This window comes from Macrobrachium nipponense, chromosome 35, assembly GCF_015104395.2.
Source record: "Macrobrachium nipponense isolate FS-2020 chromosome 35, ASM1510439v2, whole genome shotgun sequence".
NCBI lineage: Eukaryota > Metazoa > Arthropoda > Malacostraca > Decapoda > Palaemonidae > Macrobrachium > Macrobrachium nipponense.
This window is the reverse complement of record NC_061096.1, coordinates 6,102,392-6,114,891: the sequence shown is the minus strand read 5'-3', so window position 1 is coordinate 6,114,891 and position 12,500 is coordinate 6,102,392. Positions and strand designations below refer to the sequence as shown.

The following is a 12,500-nucleotide window of genomic DNA, read 5'->3' as shown; positions in this document are numbered from 1 at the left end:
TATCAGTTTCATATTCATAGGAATGAATGAAATTATGTCGTACAAATTAAAATGTTTAATATTAAATCCAAATAAACCACTACCAATCAATGTGTTTCCCAAGACGACGATCGCAGATTTATGGTGACTCCGGTAAATGGTTTTATTCAGTCATTTAAGGTTGTCACTCCAGAAGACCAGCTTGTTGTCAACAGGGATGGTGATTATTTATTTGTTCATTTATTTACCGGGGTCATAATATACTATCAGTCATTGGGACTCCCTTCCAGCTACCATAAACTTGAGTCGTGATGACCAACATGGGAGAGGTGATCCTTGTTTGGGCCAAAGGAACTAAGCTAAAGGTCTCCTACCTTTACTTCGCTCTCTTGGTATTTTAGCGGTGTGGTGAATATAGCCTTTGCTAAAAACGAAGGCTAACAGGGTGGAAATTACTCTTCTTTTCTGTCCGATACATTATATACATATATGCTATCTCTATATATTATATATATTACATATGTGTGTGCATGGTTTTTCGTTTTCTAATGGAATTTTTCTAATTTAGAGAAAAGGTCAGTTAGTAGGAGAATCTTCCCCTTCTAAATAATTCTCATGTTAGTCTCATGTCCTTTTCATATGTATATATATATATATCAATTCAAGCTACAAATGTCCTTTAATATCTAAATTCACTTTACCTCCCAAATGATATATTTTCATATATGTACCGAAGGGGAATTTTTTAGTTGATAATAATTTCGTCCCCCCATGGGATCGAACCACCGTCCAAGTGGACGGGGACGAAATCAGGACAGTCAGTGACGCTATCCAATCAGCCAACAGAGACGCTATAAGTTCATATCGATTCTGACCTTACAAATCACCCTCGACCTCGGTGCTTTCGTAATTAGAATCGATATGGAACCCCGTCTACCATGTTAGCCAATTCGAGCGTTTGACAGCACGTAGCCTTTTGTTATGATATATATATATATACATACTAAAAAATTGGAGCTGCAGCTCTCGAAATCATACTTGTAGGCGTCCAGGGAAAGGCATTCGATATAATTGAAGGTTTATTGCTAATGCCGACGTTTCACAACTACATTGTTGCATCTTCAAGGCTGAAATACAACCAGTTGATTCTTAATAATTAATCATAAAAACACTTATAATATATGTATATTTTTAAATGAGTTAACATTTTAAATAAGTGATTTTAGTTATATATTATTATAAGTGCTTTTATGATTAATTATTAAGAATCATCTCGCTGAAGATGCAACAATGTAGTTGTGAAACGTCGGCATTAGCAATAAACCTTCAATTATATCGAATGCCTTTCCCTGGACGCCTACAAGTAATATATATATATATATATATATATATATATATATATATATATATATATATATATATATATAATGTGGATATTCATCATTAGTAGGGGCAAAATGGAAAGATTGCTCGCTTTGAAATGAGAGTTTCATTGCTTTCATTGCTTTTTGCCGTCTAAGATCTAACGAACGTTATTTTATTTGCTGTTGTTTTTTTCAATTTTTGATGAGACTGCCTCTTAAGTCTACAGTAGTTTCTTCTCTGTTAGGCCTTATAATGACTATTAGCACACATTCATCAAACTTTATTAAATCAGGATCCACAACAAAGGAATACCATTAATACTTGTTAGTCTCCTCCCTTCCTCCCCCACCCCCCTGCACTGGCCTAAGACTTGCATGAGCGTTGAATGCTTATTGTTTTTGTGTTGGCATATTCAACCTTATGCTCATACATGTTTAAATCTGGAACATTTTTTTATAGTTACTCTGCAAGGGCACCTGGCTAATGATCTCCTTAAGAGGAATAGGAAATGAGTTGACCGGTCAGTCATCCCAAGGAAAACTGATTTTTTTTTTTTTTGAGACCATTATTATGTGATATGTTTGAGATATTTTACATTTTATTTATATGCCTATCTGTTGGTTCGTTGTTTTCATCTGCATTTTACTAGATTTGTCTTTCCTCTGCCCTCCGCTTTTCACACTTACTTATCCTGTGGAATCTTGTTTCCTAAGCTTTTGGCCTTTATTAGGTGTTAAATATAGATTAGCATACAGTTCAAGTGTTCAAAAGAAAATCTATATCAACCTCGCAGTGAATTTACTTTTTTCTTTTTTTGGATGAAGGACGTGATAGTCTGTGTCATCCTCGGTGTATTTACTCTTGTTAGTTTATTGCGTCCTCTTTTATCATTTTTCTTTATTGTCACCTTCCTTGTAAAAATGACAGCAATTGTAAAGGTAACATGAATCGCAATTCTTTAAAGAAGAAGAAAAGAGAGAGAGAGAGAGAGAGAGAGAGAGAGAGGAGAGAGTAGATAGAGAGAGAGAGAGAGAGAGAGAGAGAGAGAGAGAGAGAGAGAGAGAGAGCAACATCAGTAGACCATCGCCAAGTACAGTAGAAGTCAAAGCCATGACTCACTCTCCAACTGTCGCAGTAAGTCGCATCAACCTCCTCCGCGGGTGCTTCTTCTCCTTGCGTGTCCATCCAGGCTGGTGCTTTCATAACGGAACATGACAAAAAACGACTGTTCGAGATGCGGCTGAGGTACGGGAGAGACTGCGTGCCCTATCCTGAAATCAGCTACGTCTTGCGAGTCGTTGTGAGGCAGTCTGAAGTAGACAGGCAAGCAGATGGTAAGAAAGAAGAGGAAGTATTGATTGCCACGTCCTGGTGGCAAATCGACTCTGCTGGGAGTGTTTTTTTTTATTTCATTAGAGGCCAAGACGGACAAAGTCGACTGGGGCAGCTAGAAAAAAAATGTGTTTATGGGGCGTTGTCCTTAATAGACAACAAACCCTGCATTAAAAAAAGAAACAACAACAGGTTATATGCATGACACACGAAAAACTGAAATAAAAGAGAGTTCCCCGATCTACAAGTGAATAGTATGAAAGATTGACTATTCGGCTTAACTCATCAGGATTGACTTCCGTTTTGCTTTGATTAGCAAAGAAAATGTTTAATTTCGTTTTTTCTTAAACGGATTAAGAGTGTGTGAATATATAATTTGAAATTATTACTAACGACGAGAAACGCACGAAAAAAAAGATAAATTGGTAAATAATAAGGAATCCACGTATGCTTTATCAAGGGTTGGAGAGAGAGAGAGAGAGAGAGAGAGAGAGAGAGAGAGAGAGAGAGAGAGAGAGGACATGTGACAAGAACTTCAAGTCTCTCTCTCTCTCTCTCTCTCTCTCTCTCTCTCTCTCTCTCTCTCTCTCTCTCTCTATATATATATATATATATATATACACACACACACACACACACTACTACAATACATACACATACATACATACATACATACATCATACATACCTACATCATATACATATATATTCAAAAGGGTTTCTAGATTTCTTAGGTGTTGGAAAACCTACCTGTTTATATATATATATATATATATATATATATATATATATTATATATATATATATATATATATATATATATATATCAATTCAAGCTACAAATGTCCTTTAATATCTAAATTCACTTTACCTCCCAAATGATATATTTTCATATATATCCCTAGCCACTGAATTCTAGGAGGTCTTACTCACCAAAACGGGGAAGACCTCAGATTTAAAATTGCTGGTTCTAGAAAGTAAGGCAGGAATTGCTGCTACGCAGTGAGAGTCGCAAGCACCATAAATCAACTGAGATAGAGAGAGCCTGATGGGCCGATCATGATGCTGGACTTCATCACGGAGAGGATTATCCTTTCCAATCGTACCCTCCTACCCTAGCCAACCCATCTAGATACCATGCCACCGTAAGCTCTCTCTCTCTCTCTCTCTCTCTCTCTCTCTCTCTCTCTCTCTCTCTCTCTCTCCCCACTTCCAAATAATCCATAGGAGGATTCGATTCCTTATAGGCCGTTTGAAGTATAGGATTGAGTCCCTTTTCGGACTGACCGAGACCGATAAGGAACCGACACCCTCTCCCCCCCCCTTCCTTTTACACACACACACACACACAGAAACCGCTGTGTCTTATCGAACCGTCCTGTATCAAGTCACATGAACTCCGAGAGTTTCCTTATTTGGCGAAACGACTTGGCGGGGTTTTTGGAAACTTTGGTATCACCTGTAGCGCGGCCGGTTAATTGCTGCAGAGAGTTCGGCCACGGGATGTGTTCTATTTGGAGAGGACTTGAAGGGTAAAGATCCGGTGTCGCTTCATTATAACTGAGAGAGAGAGAGAGAGAGAGAGAGAGAGAGAGAGAGAGAGAGAGAGAGACTTATATAGCAATCTCGGAGTATGGTGTCGGTCTTGGTTTTGCTGTGCTGAACATGACCGTAAGGAAAGAGAGAGAATAATATTCTGTTCAAAACGACTCTTTTATCACGCCATTGTGTTTTAAACCATCGCTTAAATGACATAAAAGTCTCGTTATGTACTAGTATTGTCTTATGGTGATCTGCGAGGACACCATACGACGTCCTATACATATTTCAGTAAAGGGTGATGCACGCTTTATTTTGCGTTCTGTTCTCAAATACGAGTCGAAAATAGCCTTTTAAAACTGGTGTTTATTTTGCTCTATTACACTGACCACACAAATTGTACCCTCATCAATAGAGTTAAACAATTACTTGTATATATGGCCGCTTTAAACGATTATTTACGCCGAAGTGTAGATATGCGTCATCAGTATCTTATGGATTTCGAATGAAGATAATTATGTGCATCAAAAGCAGTTTTCATTACGTGTGTACGCATTTTTGTGTGACCCTGAACACCCATGTGTACACACAAGCGGCTTCTGTCAGGGTATCATCGTACTTCACGTACCTTTTTTTTTTATGCCTACTGACCGCCATTCCGTGTTACAATCAATAGCATGGGAACTTATATGGCTGAGCTCAGATATATTCTCGCCTTTGTATTTCTTTCATTCCTCGTCGACGAACCATTATCACCTCTCATATATATAGACGTGGTCTTAACAATAAAGATAATTTAGTTTGTCCTCTGGGCAGTTTCTCAGACGAAGTGGGAGAATAAATAGACCTAAAGGGGTAATATATATATATATATATATATATATATATATATATATATATATATATATATATATATAATAGATATGTGTGTGTTAATCCAGAATTATAATTTAATATCGAATATCATGGAAAATCATTACTGAGAAGTGCATCTGCCCTTTTTCGTGATGATTTATACAATCATTTGTTTCCTTAATAAGCCTTTAAGTTATGATAGTGATCCTTTTATCTCCAGTCGTAAGGGTGATAGTCCTCTAGTATTTCGTTTGAAGGTTTAGCGTTGCTTTCCAAGTTCTTTGAATTTTGGATGCTTTCACCGAAGATGCAACAGATCCAAAACACATTTCATAGACATCACTATTCACTTACATTCTCCCAAGTCCTAACAGAACAAAAAGAAAAATGAACTTAGCAAACCCGTCCTGCACTATGACAAAGATCTGCGCAGCCACCCTCCAAAATTTGCTGGAAGACAGCCAGCCCTTGGGAAAGGTAAGTGAGGAATCCCCTAATATCCCTCTCATAGCAAACATTTAATTCTTTCTTTTAACTCAAACTTGTGAAAGATAGGTAAAGAAATGAATGAAAAGGAAAACCCACCTTTTGTGTATTTAGAGAGCTGTCTTTAGAAATGATTTTAAGAGTACCCAAATGTCTGTCTCAGCCGAGGAAAGGCTGGCCAGAACGCCAGGACTCCTGATTGGTCGGCGTGTCTCCTTACCAACCAATCCTGATGTGGTCCACGTGAAGTGTTAGCATTTGCCAAGGCGAGGTTAAGGGTTATGTGGGTATGGTTATGGATATGAATATGGAGATGGATATGTATAAGGAAAGTTGCAAGTGATCCCAGGAAGGAGACGAGTGATTAAGGGCCCAGATAAAAGTTCATTTACCGTACCCTACAAGTCCAGCACCATAGAAGAACATAAAAAAACGGGGGACAGGCTTCAAAATTATAGTGTGCCTAAGATAAAAAAAAAAAAGAAAGAAAAAGGGCAGACTCTATAGGTAGCATTGGATGGAGTGACTTACCCGACACTGATAAGCTAGTTGTGTAAGAAAGGCGTACGAACTCTCAACTACTTCTGTTTTTGACACTTCAGTATGGCTGTACTCTGCTCTGGCCTTTGAATGGTACAATTGACAAACTCCATTTGAGAATGTACTGTACTTTGTCTTAAAATGATGTTTCTTTACAGCAATTTTCGTATTTATGCAACGGCCCCTTATTTGAATGGGAGTGATAAGACTCAAAAAGGCGTTGTGTGCACGACTGTGTACGTGTGTGCATATGTAGTACGGCGATATATTTCTGTGTCGTAGGTGTGAGATGGCCATGAATGTCTATAATAGTACGTGACTGGCTTATCGTGTTCCCTTCGTCGGCTGCCATGTTAGAACGCCCAGCCGAGAAAAGCGGGCAAGTCAGAAAGAGGCAGCGCGGTCGAATTTCACAGTGATTTCTTTATTGGATTTAGAGGACGTCGAAGAAAGGAGGCGGCCGCATCTCGCTCGGCCTCTGTCCGCGTCGAGTCTTTCGGCGCGCTTTGACGTTCCGTCGTTGCGCTTTTCGTTGCGGCGCCTTCCTGAGCGTGGAGGGTATTTTTTCCTATATTATTTCTCTTTTCAAGTCTCCACTTTTTTTTAGACTCACATGCCAGCAAATAGACACAACGCACATAGAAGTCTTGGACTACACTACGTTACGCTTTCTTCCTTTGTTAAAGAAAACATAAAAAGTCTTTTGTCTGGTTTTCCGCTTTGAGAGTTAACGACGGGATTTATTACCTTTGTTGAAGATTCGTAAATCTTCTCCCTTTCACAGGAAGGGAGGCCTCTTCGCAATCGTTCATTTATTTATTTCTTCGCTTATGAACTCCGAACTATGGTGATAAATCTTATACCTCTTATTTTCTTTGGTTTGTTACAGAGCCAGTGTTTACATTAGTTTGTAATGCGTGGGAGTTCAATGCTTATTTTGACACTGTTATTATGTTATCACACACACACACACACACTGCCATGGACTGTGCTCACACACTAAAACAAATCGCAGTTGATAAAAATATTTTCGCCTTACGGTTTTGTTTTATAAATGGTTTTTTAGTGGAGGGGATTATTTTGCATGATATTACTTACGGTTAGTTTGCATCCATGAAAAAAAAATTATCAAGTTCTTGAGTTAAGAAATCTGAAATAGGTTTTGTAGCTTCAGGATGTAGATTAACTTAGATATTTAAGTATTATGAAAATAATAGTTGCTGTAAATGGTCGCAGGCAAGAAAATATTTTCTCATAAAACGCCGTTATAGGAAAATTATAGATGTGAAGTCATGTTAATGTAGAAACAAGAAATAATTCTTTCTTTACAGTTTTTTTATACAAAAATAATAAGTGTAGAGTTACTGTAGCTTTTTGTGTATTATAGTCTTCCACTCACTTATGCTAATGCAAATGGTTAAGTGAAGGGCAGACGAAGTTACAGACAGTTGAGAAGAATCGAACCTTGCTATGTTCGCGCATGCGCGAATGAGCCGGAAACCTCCTTCCTTAGACCAACCCTGAGACATCCTTGCGTGACATCCTGTGAGATTCATTCTTCTCAGAAACGTCTTAGACGGGATATGATGTTTTATCTTGCACACGTCTAACCATTCGTGAAATCTTGGATAGACCAATGGGTAGTGCATTGTAAACAGCGGATGAAAGAAGCCGGATTACCATGACTTAGAATCGAATGGATCGACTGACCTCAAGAAGCTCCTTAGTTTTCACCTCTATTATTATTATTATTATTATTATTAATATTATTATTATTAATCACAACGTGGTAACGTTTCAGATCAGCACATAAGCGACAAACTTGTCCATGAATACGGTTACTAATTTAGGAAAACTTGCGTTTTAATAGCATGATTTAATAGTAATCCGTATAACTGTCTCCATTACAATTAAGTTCTAGATAATTCAAGGGGCTTCGGGACCTTGACGGTCAGTGATAAAAGTAATTTTTGTGATTATCATGCTTTATAACTCACTGGTTATTCGTATTGTTTTCGACTGAATTCTAAACTATATTTCTATAAATTTCTGTTTAAATGAAAATATAATCGGTATTTCATGTAGAAAAAGGGAAGGTTAAACTCGTGTATATTAATCTATTGTCTTACACACACTACACATGCATACATACAATCATGCATACATACATATACGCATTAAGCTGCAAATGTCCTTTAGTATCTAATTCGCTCTACCTCGGGATTAATATATTTTCATATATGTTAACTGAAGGGGAATTTTTATTTGATGAGAAATTGGTCGGCTCTTGGGAGCGAACCAAGGAGCCAAGAATTCAGGACGTACACTGAAGCGCTTTTACCCACAAGGCTGTCACGAGAGGTATAAGTTAACGCCGCCTCTCCCCTACAAATCTCTGTCGTGCTGAGGTATTCATTGTTTTAGAGTCTGCATCAACCCACCTCGACCTTGGTAACTTTGTAGTGCTTTTGTCGCACGTAGCCATTATTATGAGTCTTATCACATCACCGTGATTCATCTATGCGCATTAAACTACAAATGTCCTTTAATATCTAATTAAAGGCCATTTGTACCTTAATGCGTAATGAAGCACGGTGATGTGATAAAACACACACACATACTATATTATCACACATATATATATATATATATATATAATATATATATATATATATATATATATATATATATATATATATATATATATATATATATATACACACACACACACACACACACACACACACACACACACACTTATACGTATACATATACACTTTATGTATTGGAACAGGAACAAAAACTTCTAAGTTTGTTTCAGAATTATTTGCATTTTTTTTGTCTTTAAACTTCGCTTCATGATGAGACTCGAAAGCCTCTTCTGTCAGCTGTCAATGATTCATCTCATTTATATTCCCCCTCACCCCATCCCCAAACAAAAAAATTCTTTACATTTTTAACGGAGGGGAGAAGATGGGGGTTAACGAAACCTAAGTTAAGAGTCAATTGTATAAGGACATCATGTTTTCAGTTCCTATTTTTCCCGTGTTGAGGAAAAAGTAAAGAAAAAAGTGTGATTACCATTATAAGAACTTCCAGAAATACAGCTGAAGCATTCTCTAGTTTATCTGGGTTTGGCAACCGATTTTACAGGAGACGGTTATTAACTAATTTATCGATTGTAATTATTTTATATAGCTTTCTTTTTATTTTTGTTACGAATAATTCAGTTTTTTTTTTTTTTGAAATCCTGATATTGCAATAATTTTTTTTTTTTTTAAACTGGCCTAACTATATATGCAATTGAATATTTTATTTCGTTAGTTAACTAACCATCACAACTGACTTTTTAATGTTTGGGAATTAGTGCAGTTTATGTCAAGGTGATATTTCTCAGCACTTGCATTCACTGTAATGGTGAATATAACGATGTTTAGGTACTCTTGACTAAAGGAAATACTGCACTTACATGAACTGAAGCATTTATTCGGTCCAGCTCCAGTCTACAGGAGGCCCACAGCCGCATCGATTTCTGTCTTTTACTTTTAATCAGTTTCCTTCAGTGTTCCCATACTAATTGTCCAGCCCTCACTTCACCTTGAACCAATTTAAATCTATCGTTGAATACATCCTCCCGGCCAGGTGTACGAAATTATAGCAGAGGGACTCAGCCGTGTGGTGAAAGAACATAATAATAAGAATAATGACAATAATCAGGTAAGAAGTCAATTTACTTTTGGTGAAATCTACGCAAATGGTAAAAGGTATAAGGTGATATATAATTCATATTCATTATTCCTCTTTTCACCCTCTCTCGTCGTGCTGACGCGACCTTGAATTTGAAACGCAAAACCCTCACCTTTGTTTCCCTGTGTCCCCCTTTTCTCCATCTCTCCTCCCCCACTCCCCCCACCCCCCATCCCTTCCCCCCCCCCCCTCTCTCTCTCTGTTTTGGATGTCTTTCTTGTGTTCCCTGCCTCTGAATTCTTTTCCACCCTTCATGCATAGAGGATAGAAAGAAATGAGCACAAAAAAAAAATCTGAGTGATGATGCACACACACACACACAGTATATATATATATATATATATATATATTCTATCTATATATATATATTATATATATATATATTATATATATGTATGTATGTATATGTATATGTACACATATTCGGTCTCCGGTTTCATTCTTTCCGTTTCATATCGAAGGGGTTATTGCTGGAGAAGGGTATGAGGCTGCCCATCCAGTAATATGGAGTATATCCTTCTCGTGTTACCAGCATTATCGGTTCCTACCGACTGAAACCTAGTAACCAGCCCCGTCCTCAGGTTATCAGGGGAGGCGCGATGTCGGGCACCGGCGGTGATTTAAGGGTTATGTCAAACCGGGGGTTAATTCTAGTGCCGTCTGGTTCACTTCCTGCAGGGGTGTGGGATGGGCCTTTATGGTTTGGGATGTGATGGGACGGTATACGAAAAGGATTTAAGGTCCTTCCCAAAGTTCCTTTTTGCCTACAGGATTATCTCTTTAAAGTCCATCCTGGAAGTGACCGAGAGGTGAAGGCTGAAGTAATACCCTGATATATATACACACACACACACACACACACACACACACACACACACACACACACACACACACACATATTAGATATATATGCTTGAAAACAAAAACTCATGTTGTATAAATGCAGCGGGGTATCTCATGTAAAAATGGTAAAATTGAAACACTGGGTTTAAATCTTGAATGGTTTTATGTACAATATTTCTAAGACATCTTCAAGAGGACTGATATTGGTTAGAAGTGTATAATACATATAAGCTTGAGCATCGGTACAAATGAACTTACAATCGGTTGCGAAAAATAGTCACACCTGAAATGTGGAAATAAAAGGGAAGACCTTAAACTCAGCACCTCAGTTCAGAGCTCCATGATCAACCTTTGTTAATCAATACGGTTGGGCTCACACCCTTGTTCTCGGGCCAGGATAAAGGAGCTTTTTGGTCCCTGTCCAGCTGATGGCATGACTGGTTTCACTAACATGGAAGAAAATTGTACTCTTCTCCTTTGCGTAGCTTATACATTTTGTATTCTGTTTTGTGGGATTTGAAATAGACATTTTAGTACTTTCGGGAGAGTTCTCTATAAAAGTTTGTTTATTATGTTGCCGTTCTAAGATGCTACTTTGCGTTGCTCATAAATGCTACATTAATTCCAACGATTTTAAGGAAATGAGGAATGCCTAAAATTTTTACTACAGGAGTGTTCTTTGTGATATGATAGACAGTTTTGTGAGCTTCGGTGTGGTATCATTATACTATGAGGTATCTTCTGATCTGTAGAATTTTTATCTGATACCTTAGAGAGCTGACAGCTGGAAATACCATTTTCCAAGGACACTTCGAACCGTTGCCTGGTTTAGAAACCACTTAGTGACTTAAACCACTGAGCCATCATGTAAGTTATTCACGAGGTACAGTGAATTGGATAAACTGTTACAAAAAAAATGGTTGAGAATTCAGACTACAGATGGAAAGAGTAGGCATCAAGATTATCGGATATTCCCATGATTAACATAGTACCACGTTTGAGGAATATAACATGGTAAAAATTCCTAGTTTCTTCCGTCTTGTATTATCTCCCCTAGAAATAATCCGGAGACGAGGACATTCCCACCATTATTCTATTGGCTGAGTGGCCTGATTTTGAGATGTGGCATCATGCACTAAACTGTTATATTGTCTGTTTTGAAGATTGCTTGGTTCTTCTTTTTGGCACGAAACTTATGATCGACCCTCCTCTTCTGTCCTGACTTGGTTCACGCATTTATGTATTAACTTGCGTGGCAGATAGATTCTTAGTTCATTAAGAAATAAGCCTGTGGTTGTAAACACCCACCAGTCCAAGGTATGTTCAGAAATTTGGATGCGAATAGAAAATTATGTTATTCTTTTAAATGGAGAGTAGAAGGAGTATTTTTTTTATGTAAATGAAATGTTCTCGGGTGATGTTGATGTAAATGTTCTCACGCCCAAACGCTCACGTTGCGAGAGAGAGAGAGAGAGAGAGAGAGAGAGAGAGAGAGAGAGAGAGAGAGAGAGAGATGGCAAACCATAACTCCAGTGTACGTCTAGTTAATATTCATGGATTCTTCGAGAATGAGAGGGAAGGTAAAGATAAATCTCATTTTGTGAGAAAAGTGAAAGATATGATATATGTAGCTCGCTTAACGTGGAAGAGTTGCGAGGTAAAGGTCTAGTAGGCCTCTAAGGGTATGTTTACGCACGAATACAGTATTAACCTTGTTTGTATGCGTCCCTACAAGTGCATGCATACTTATAAACAGGAACAATGTAGATAATAAGGTATCAGCTGTGAAATGTCATGGAAAAATTATTATCAAAT

At 37.7% G+C, this 12,500-nt stretch overlaps 1 protein-coding gene across 1 annotated transcript in view; it reads left to right on the top strand.

Annotated features, from left to right (window-relative positions):
- LOC135208406 (mucin-5AC-like) overlaps positions 1–12,500 on the top strand; it is a 229,572-nt gene that overhangs the window by 113,615 nt on the left and 103,457 nt on the right. The window lies entirely within an intron of this gene.